General features: G+C 44.5%; 1 protein-coding gene across 10 annotated transcripts in view; it reads left to right on the top strand.

Annotated features, from left to right (window-relative positions):
- Positions 1–10,702, top strand: part of CASK (calcium/calmodulin dependent serine protein kinase) — a 349,672-nt gene that overhangs the window by 148,068 nt on the left and 190,902 nt on the right. The gene's annotated exons all lie outside the window — the stretch shown is intronic.

The following is a 10,702-nucleotide window of genomic DNA, read 5'->3' as shown; positions in this document are numbered from 1 at the left end:
ATGCTGCCTCTGTAGTCTCCTGGGGGTTGTAGTTCACCCCACCTCTGTAGGGAATTCACCAGTGTTTCCCAACCAGGGTGCCTCCAGGTGTTGCAAAACTACAACTACCAGCATGCCCTGACAGCCTTTGGGCATGCTAGGAGTTGTAGTTTTGCAACAGCTGGAGGCACACTGGTTGGGAAACACTGGTGTAACATGATGTGATGCTGAATAGGCTAGAACAGTGTTTCCCAACCAGTGTGCCTCCAGCTGTTGCTAATCTACAACTCCCAGCATGCCCAAAGTCTGTCAGGGCATGCTGGGAGTTGTAGTTTTGCAACAGCTGGAGGCACACTGGTTTGTAAACACTAGCATTCACACGCACAACAGGGACTACAACTCCCAGCATGTGTCATTCAGGAGTCCCCCCCCCCCCCTTCCTCATATAGAGATCATTCCCAGTATGAGATTTATTCCCCTGCAGTCCATACATCCCCAGCCCGTGCACCTTCTCATCCTCCCCTTCAGATAACACTTATCTTCTCTGTGAGGTCCTTCTCCTGTGCAGACCTGTGTCCTTAGAAAACAGAGCAGGGGGAAGGGAAGTGAGGAGCTGTGTACTCAGTTGGATGAGATGAGGGGGCGTGGCTTATTTCTCATGCAGACAGAGAAAAAAAAAGAGCCATGACATCTTGTCCACCAGAGACTCAGAACTGTGGACAACAGTAAAAGAAAACCCTCTGAACTACAGAACTTCTTGCCCAACAAACACATACATGCTGCCAAAACATATAACGTATGTATATTGCAAAAATACTAAACTTACAAAGAAGATGCCATATAGTCAAAAAAATTTACCACCGGAGTACCCCTTTAACCTCTTAAGGACTCAGGGCGTACCTGTATGCCCTGAGCCCGTTCCCTGTGCGAAAAACTGAGTCACGCCATGACCCCGCATCACACCGGGCCGGTCCCGGCTGCTAACGATAGCCGGGACCCTGGGCTAACAGCGCGCGGCACCGATTGTTGTGCTGCGCGCTGTTAACCCTTCAAACGCGGCGATCAAAGTTGATCGCCGCGTCTGAAAATGAAAGTAAATGCTTCCCGGCAGTTCAGTCGGGCTGATCGGGACATCACGATAAAATTGCGATGTTCCGATCAGCTGGGACGCAGGCGGAGGTCTCCTTACCTCTCTCCGTGGCGTCCGATCGGGGTTTGATTGCTCCAAGCCTGATCTACAGGCTTGAGCAATCGAGCCCCTATCTCGCTGATCCGTGCAAAGCTATGGCTTTGCAGGGATCAGCATAAGAGATCAGTGTCTGTAGTGTTATAGGTCCCTATGGGAGCTATAGCACTGCAAAAAAAAAAAAAGTGAAAAAAAAGTTAACAAAGGTCATTTAACCCCTTCCCTAATAAAAGTTTGAATCGCCCCCCTTTTCCCATAAAAAACAAAAAAACTGTGTAAATAAAAATTAACATGTGGTATCGCCGCGTGTGTAAAAGTCTGAACATATAAAATATCATTAATTAAACCGCACGGTCAATGGCGTATGCGCAAAAAAATTCCAAAGTCCAAAATAGCGTATTTTTGGTCACTTTTTATATCATAAAAAAATTAATAGAAAGCGATTCAAAAGTCTGATCAACACAAAAATGGTACTGATAAAAACTTCAGCACATGGCGCACAAAATGAGCCCTCATACCAGCCCGTGCACAGAAAAATAAAGTTATAGGAGTCAGAAGATGACAATTTTAAACGTATAAATTTTCCTGCATGTAGTTATGATTTTTTCAGAAGTGCGACAAAATCAAACCTATATAAGAAGGGTATCATTTTAACCGTATGGACCTACAGAATAATAAGGTGTCATTTTGACCAAAAAATGCACTGCATAGAAACGGAAGCCCCGAAAATGTACAAAATGAAATTTTTTCTTCAATTTTGTCGCACAATGATTTTTTTTTTCCAGTTTCGCCGTGGATTTTTTGGTAAAATGGCTAATGTCACTTCAAAGTAGAATTTGTGGAGCAAAAAATAAGCAATCATATGGATTTTTAGGTGCAAAATTGAAAGCATTATGATTTTAGAAGGTGATGAGGAAAAAATGAAAATGGAAAAACGCTGAGTCCTTAAGGGGTTAAGATTCTCTTGGTACTCAGTTTTTGCTTTGCTCCTAACAATGGACAGCTGCATGGTTTTAAAGGGTACCTCTCATCAAAAAAACTTTTGATATATTATAGATTAATGTATGCAGAATAACTTTACAATTACATGTTATTAAAAAATATGCTTCTTTCTATTTCATTTTCCACTTTGAAGAAATGACCACTAGGGGTCTCCCTACCAGTCCTGGCAGCAAGCATTTCAGACTCATGCTGGAGTCCTAAACACTACAAGCTGCCAGTCTGCTTTGTTCACAAAGGAGAACACTCAGAGCTGCCAGCCTGCTTTGTTCACAGCCTGTTTGGCTGTGAACAAAGCAGGCTGGCAGCTCTGGGTATTTAGGACTCCAGCATGAGTCAGAAATGCTTGCTGACAGGACTGATCGGGAAAAATACAATAGAAAGAAGCATATTTTTCATTAACATGCTATTGGAAAGTTATTCAACATTTATTAATCTAAAATATATCAAAAGTTTATTTGATGAGAGGTACCCTTTAAGGCTTACTGCATGCATACACAATGTTCTGCATTTCATGAACACTCATTGACCAAAAAATAAATAAAAAGATAAATAAAAAGATATATATATATATATATATATATATATATATATATATATATATATATATTATATTATGTTATAACAAAAACAAGGATAAGTTGGCCAGCACATACTGATACCGAAACTACTGCATGGATCTGGCATACAGGTGCACGCTGCTAGGCTGAATATACATAAACAGGAGAATACAGCAGCACACTGCTAGCACAAAAATACAGATAAAACATGAAATGCTGTATAGCTATAATGCAAAAAAAAATAAAAATGAAAAAGTGAGGTACTTAGCTCACAATTTGGCGGCCAAATAGTTTGGACCATCCCACCAAGATAAGGTGACCTCATTGGGACTGATCCTACACTGTGAATATGCCTCTGTGCAATCAGTTTAACAGTCTTGCAAGGTCTGAGACATCCACACCTTATACAGCACCTAATAGAGGTACATTTAGAGTTGCTGCAAACTCTGCATGCTGTTATGACTCAGGCCTAGTCGAAAGATCTAGTGTCTAATAAAACTGCACCTTTTAATTAAGGGAAAAACAGCTTCCCCGCTGCCCTATAAAGGCTCTCAGAGGTTACTTTCAGGCAGTGTACCTCTTATTGAAAGATAATGCACTGCTAGACATGCCTCTAAGGTTAAAATCACATCTGTGTCAGCGCTCCATTCCAAAATGTGCAACAGACCGAAACTGTCAGCTTTATTCCCCAGCACTAACCAGCGGTACTGGCTGGTAGTGCAGGGGACGCTAAACAGTTCCATGCTTACTGTGCCAGGATCCGCCGTGCCGTTCAGCCATAACCCCTTAAGGACCAGGCCATTTTACACCTTAGGACCAGAGCGTTTTTTGCAAATCTGACCACTGTCACTTTAAACCTTAATAACTCTGGAATGCTTTTAGTTATCATTCTGATTCAGAGATTGTTTTTTCGTGACATATTCTACTTTAACATAGAGGTAATTTTTTGTGGTAAATTGCATCATTTCTTGGTGAAAAATTCCAAAATTTGATGAAAAAATTGAAAATTTAGCATTTTTCTAACTTTGAAGCTTTCTGCTTGTAAGAAAAATGGATATTCCAAATAAATTTTATTTTTATTCACAAATACAATATGTCTTCTTTATGTTTGCATCATAAAATTTATGAGTTTTTACTTTTGGAAGACACCAGAGGGCTTCAAAGTTCAGCAGCAATTTTCCAATTTTTCACAAAATTTTCAAACTCACTATTTTTCAGGGACCAGTTCAGTTTTGAAGTGGATTTGAAGGGTCTTTATATTAGAAATACCCCAAAAATGACCCCATTATAAATATTGCACCCTCCAAAGTATTCAAAATGACATTCAGTAAGTGTTTTAACCCTTTAGGTGTTTCACAGGAATAGCAGCAAAGTGAAGGAGAAAATTCTAAATCTTAATTTTTTACACTCGCATGTTCTTGTAGACCCAATTTTTTAATTTTTGCAAGGGGTAAAAAGGAGAAAATTTTTACTGGTACTTGAAACCCAATTTCTCTCGAGTAAGCACATACCTTATATGTCTATGTTAATTGTTTGGCGGGCGCAGTAGAGGGTTCAGAAGGGAAGGAGTGACAAATGGTTTTTCGGGGGCATGTCACCTTTAGGAAGCCCCTATGGTGCCAGAACAGAAAAAAAAAAAAACCACATGGCATACCATTTTGGAAACTAAACCCCTTGGAGAACATAACAAGGGGTAAAGTGAACCTGAATACACCACAGGTGATTCACGACTTTTGCATATGTAAAAAAAAATTTAAAACATTTTTGCCTAAAATGCTTGTTTTCCCAAAAATTTTACATTTTTAAAAAGGGTAATAGCAGAAAATACCCCCCAAAATTTGAAGCCCAATTTCTCCCGATTCAGAAAATGCGCCATATGGGGGTGAAAAGTGCTCTGCTGGCGCACTACATGTCTCAGAAGAGGAGTAGTCACATTTGGCTTTTTGAAAGCAAATTTTGCTCTGGGGGCATGTCTCATTTAGGAAGCCCCTATGGTGCCAGAACAGCAAAAAAAAAAACACATGGCAAACCATTTTGGAAACTAGACCCATTGGGGAACGTAACAAGGGGTAAAGTGAACCTTAACCCCTTAACGACGCAGGACGTATATTTACGTCCTGCGCCGGCTCCCGCGATATGAAGCGGGATCGCGCCGCGATCCCGCATCATATCGCGTCTGTCTCCAATGGCCGGGACCCGCGGCTAATACCACATATCGCCGATCGCGGCGATGTGCAGTATTAACCTTTTAGAAGCGGCGGTCAAAGCTGACCGCCGCTTCTAAAGTGAAAGTGACCCGGCTGCTCAGTCGGGCTGTTCGGGACCGCCGCAGTGAAATCGCGACGTCCCGAACAGCTGACCGGACACCGGGAGGGCCCTTACCTGCCTCCTCGGTGTCCGATCGGCGAATGACTGCTCCGTGCCTGAGATCCAGGCAGGAGCAGTCAAGCGCCGATAACACTGATCACAGGCGTGTTAATACACGCCTGTGATCTGTGTAAAAGATCAGTGTGTGCAATGTTATAGGTCCCTATGGGACCTATAACACTGCAAAAAAATTTTTTTTTTAAAAAGTGTTAATAAAGGTCATTTAACCCCTTCCCTAATAAAAGTTAGAATCACCCCCCTTTTCCCTTAAAAAAATAAAACCGTGTAAAAAAAAAATATAAATAAACATATGTGGTATCGCCGCGTGCGTAAATGTCTGAACTATAAAAATATATCATTAATTAAACCGCACGGTCAATGGCGTACGCGCAAAAAAATTCCAAAGTCCAAAAAAGCGTATTTTGGTCACTTTTTATACCATTAAAAAATGAATAAAAAGTGATCAAAAAGTCCGATCAAAACAAAAATCATACCGATAAAAACTTCAGATCACGGCGCAAAAAATGAGTCCTCATACCGCCCTGTACGTGGAAAAATAAAAAAGTTATAGGGGGTCAGAAGATGACATTTTTAAACGTATAAATTTTCCTGCATGTAGTTATGATTTTTTCCAGAAGTGCGACAAAATCAAACCTATATAAGTAGGGTATCATTTTCACCGTATGGACCTACAGAATGATAATAAGGAGTAATTTTTACCGAAATATGCATTGCGTAGAAACAGAAGCCCCCAAAAGTTGCAAAATGGCGTTTTTTCTTCGATTTTGTCGCACAATGATTTTTTTTCCAGTTTCGCCGTGCATTTTTGGGTAAAATGACTGTCACTGCAAAGTAGAATTGGCGACGCAAAAAATAAGCCATAATATGGATTTTTAGGTGGAAAATTGAAAGGGTTATGATTTTTAAAAGGTAAGGAGGAAAAAACGAAAGTGCAAAAACGGAAAAACCCTGAGTCCTTAAGGGGTTAATACCCCACAGGTGTTTCACTACTTTTGCATATGTAAAAAAATTAAATAAAAATGTTTTACCTAAAATGCTTGGTTTCCCAAAAATTTCACATTTTTAAAAAGGGTAATAGCAGAAAATACCACCCAAAATTTGTAACTCAATTTCTCCCGAGTACGGCGATACCCCATATGTGACCCTAAACTGTTGCCTTGAAATACGACAGGGCTCCAAAGTGAGAGCGCCATTTGCATTTGAGGCCTAAATTAGGGGCTTGCATAGGGGTGGACTTGGGGGTTTTCTACACCAGTGATTACCAAACAGGGTGCCTCCAGCTGTTGTAAAACTCCCAGCATGCCTGGACAGTCAGTGGCTGTCTGGCAATACTGGGAGTAGTTGTTTTGCAACAGCTGGAGGCTCCATTTTGGAAACAGTGGCGTACCAGACGTTTTTCATTTTTATTGGGGAGGGGAGGGGGGCTGTGTAGGAGTATGTGTAGTGTTTTTTACTTTTTATTTTATTTTGTGGTAGTGTAGTGTTTTTACGGTACAGTCGCACGGGGATTCACAGTTGTTTGAGAAAATTTACCGCAGCTCAAACTTGTAGCCGGATACTTACTGTAAACCTCCGCCCATGTGAGTGTACCCTGTACATTCACATGGGGGGGGGGGGGGGTAGACATCCAGCTGTTGCAAAGCTACAACTCCCAGCATGTACGGTCTATCAGTGCATGCTGGGAATTGTAGTTTTGCAACAGCTGGAGGCATACTACTTTGCCTGGGAATGCTGGGGATTGTAGTTATGCAACAGCTGGAGACACACTGGTTTGCTACTTAACTCAGTGTTTCACAACCAGTGTGCCTTCAGCTGTTGCAAAACTACAACTCTCAGCAGTCACCGACAGCCAACAGGCATGCTGGGAGTTGTAGTTATGCAACCAGCAGATGCACCACTACAACTCCCAGCATGCACTTAAGCTGTTTGTGCAAGCTGGGAGTTGTAGTTATACAACAGCTGAAGGTACACTTTTCCATAGAAAAAATGTGCCTCCAGCTGTTGCAAAACTATAAGTCCCAGCATGCCCATTAGGGAATGCTGGGAGTTGTGGTGGTCTGCCTCCTGCTTTTGCATAACTACAGCTCCCACCATGCCCTTTTTGCATGCTGGGAGCTGTTGCTAAGCAACAGCAGGAGGCTGTCACTCACCCAACTCCTGATCCACGCTGCAGGTCAGTCCCTCGCCGCAGCCGCTGCTCCTGGGGCCCCGATCCCAACATTGACGCCGGGGTTCGGGGTCCCCAGCTCCCGGGGTCCACATCCTGCACCCGCTCACGTCCTCCGGAAGAGGGGCGGAGCGGGTTGCGGGAGTGACACCCGCAGCAGGTGCCCTAATTGGTCGGCCGGTAAACCGGACGACGAATCAGGGCGATCGTGAGGTGGCACCAGTGCCACCTCACCCCTGCTGGCTATGGCTGATCGGGGCCATCAGAAACGGCCCCCATCAGCCAGTAATTCCGGGTCACTGGAGACCCGATTGACCCGGAATCTGCCGCAGATCGCTGGACTGAATTGTCTGGAAGAATTTCAGCTGGCATCGGGCACCGCCTCCGCACCAGATGGCTGCGGGGGGGGGGGGGGGGGGGGGTGGGAAAGCACATGACGTTCTCATATGTCATGTGTCCTTAAGGACTCGGAAATGGAGATGTATGAGAACGTCATGTGTCCTTAAGGGGTTAATCTACCATTTTCTGTATATTCAAATGAGGTGCAAATTGGCACCGGCCGGGCTAACTGGCACTCTGATGTCAGCGCCGGGCCGAAGCGCCGCCCAGCTCATCAATATTCCTCCCCACTCTCTTCATTACAGAGCGGGGAGAAGAGGGAGTGGAGGAATATTGATGAGCTGGGCGACGCTGCGGCCCGACACTGACATCAGAGTGCTAGTTAGCATCTCATTTGAATATACAGAAAATAGAAGATTACGTCCGAACGGCATGGCGGATCCTAGCACTGTAAGGATCAAACTGATCAGCGTCCCCCACACAACCAGCCAGTACCCCTGGTTACTGTGGGGGAGGCTGACAGTTTTCCTTTTAAAGAGTACCTGGCACCAAATAAATCTTTTAATATAGTGTTCCCTGTGTAATTAGCAGACACTTTCCCATTCACTTGCTTTTAAAATTATCAACCTAAATATGTTTAAAATGTAATAGAAAAAACGGCCACTAGGTGGCTCTGTTCTGTTTCCTGCTGCAATTAATACAGTGAGTTTGGTTTCCTCCCGGCCTGGCAGGAAACCAAACTTAGGAAGTGTTTCTCTACTCAGAGCCTCACTGAAAGCTGCAAAGCGCCTCACTGAAAGATGCACAGAGCTTGAGGTCTTCTATTCATCACAACACTGCAACGATGTGAGGGCAGAAGTGGTCCCCTAGCAGGCTGCAGTAATATCATGCCTGCTGGGAAACTACCACTTTCTCCTGCTGAGAGATTGCACTATATGAGCAAGAAGAACAGTAAGATACAGAACTTTTTCTTTATTATTAAAGCTTTTTTTTACATTTTCTTTGAGGGATTTTAGGAGTAGATGGGGAACACAGCCTGTTAGTATAGACAGGTATTCTTTAAAGGGGTACTCCGGAGTAATTATTATAGTTTTTTTTTATTATTTTCAACTTATCAACTGGTGCCAGAAAGTTAAACAGATTTGTAAACTACTTCTATAAAAAAAAATCTTAATCCTTCCAGTACTTATTAGCTGCTGAATACTACAGAGGAAATTATTTTCTTTTTGGAACACAGAGCTCTCTGCTGACATCACGAGCACAGTGCTCTCTGCTGACACCTCTGTCCATTTTAAGAACTGTCCAGAGTAGGAGAAAATCCCCATAGCAAACATATGGTGCTCTGGACAGTTCCTAAAATGAACAGAGATGTCAGCAGAGAGCATTGTGGTCATGATGTCAGCAGAAAGCACTGTGTTCCAAAAAGGAAAGAATTTCCTCTGTAGTATTCAGCAGTTAAGTAGTACTGGAATGATTAAGATTTTTTAATAGAAGTAATTTGCAAATCTGTTAAACTTTCTGGCACCAGTTGATTTGTAAAAAAAAAATTTTCCACCCTAGTACCCCTTTAACAGTTTAACCCCTTAAGGACCAAGGACGTATCGGTACGTCCTTGGTCCTGCTCTCCTGATATAACGCGGGGTTACACAGTAACCCCGCGTCATCACAGCGGGCCCGGCGTCATAGTGATGCCGGGACCTGCCTCTAATAGTGCGCAGCGCCGATCGCGGCGCCGCACGCTATTAACCCTTTAGCCGTGCGCTCAGAGCTGAGCCGCGCGGCTAAAAGTGAAAGTTGCCGGCTAGCTCAGTTGGGCTGTTCGGGATAGCCGCGGCTAATCGCGGCATCCCGAACAGCTTACAGGACAGCGGGAGGGCCCCTACCTGCCTCCTCGTTGTCCGATCGCTGAATGACTGCTCAGTGCCTGAGATCCAGGCATGAGCAGTCAAGCGGCAGAATCGCCGATCACTGGTTTCCTATGAGAAACCAGTGATCAATGATGATCAGTGTGTGCAGTGTTATAGGTCCCTATGGGAGCTATAACACTGCAAAAAAAAAAGTGAAAAAAAAGTGAATAAAGATCATTTAACTCCTCCCCTATTAAAAGTTTGAATCACCCCCCTTTTCCAATAAAAAAAAAACAGTGTAAATAAAAATAAACATGTGCGGAAATGTCCGAATTATAAAAATGTCATTAATTAAACCACTCGGTCAATGGCGTGCGCGCAAAAAAATTCCAAAGTACAAAATAGTGCATTTTTGGTCACTTTTTATATACCGTATATACTCGAGTATAGGCCGAGTTTTTCAGCACGATTTTTCGTGCTGAAAACACCCCCCTCGGCTTATACTCGAGTGAACTCCCCCACCCGCAGTGGTCTTCAACCTGCGGACCTCCAGAGGTTTCAAAACTACAACTCCCAGCAAGCCCGGGCAGCCATCGGTTTTGAAACCTCCGGAGGTCCGCAGGTTGAAGACCACTGCGGCCTTCAACATCATCCAGCCCCCTCTCACCCCCTTTAGTTCTCACCTCCGCTCGGCGCTGGTCCGGTGCTGCAGGACTGTCCGGTGAGGAGGTGGTCCGGTGGGATACTGGTTCCGGGCTGCTATCTTCGCCGGGGAGGCCTCTTCTAAGCGCTTCGGGCCCGGCCTCAGAATAGTCACGTTGCCGTGACAACGACGCATAGGTGCTTCTGCGTCATTGTCAAGGCAACGCCTCTATTCCGGGCCGGAAGCGCGGAGAAGAGGCGCCCCCGGTGAAGATAGCAGCCCGGACCACCTCCTCACCGGACCACCTCCTCACCGGACAGCCCTGCAGGACCGGACCAGCGCCGAGCGGAGGTGAGTACTCAGAACTAAAGGGGGGTGAGAGGGGGCTGGATGATGTTGAAGGCCGCAGTGGTCTTCAACCTGCGGACCTCCGGAGGTTTCAAAACTACAACTCCCAGCAAGCCCGGACAGCCGATGGCTGCCCGGGCTTGCTGGGAGTTGTAGTTTTGAAACCTCTGGAGGTCCGCAGGTTGAAGACTGATGAGAAGAGGATGATGAAGGGGGGGTGTGGGGATGATGAAGGGGGGTGGGGAT

The sequence above is a fragment of the Hyla sarda genome, chromosome 2 (genome assembly GCF_029499605.1).
Source record: "Hyla sarda isolate aHylSar1 chromosome 2, aHylSar1.hap1, whole genome shotgun sequence".
In the NCBI taxonomy this organism is placed as follows: domain Eukaryota; kingdom Metazoa; phylum Chordata; class Amphibia; order Anura; family Hylidae; genus Hyla; species Hyla sarda.
This window is presented reverse-complemented; position numbering and strand designations above follow the sequence as displayed.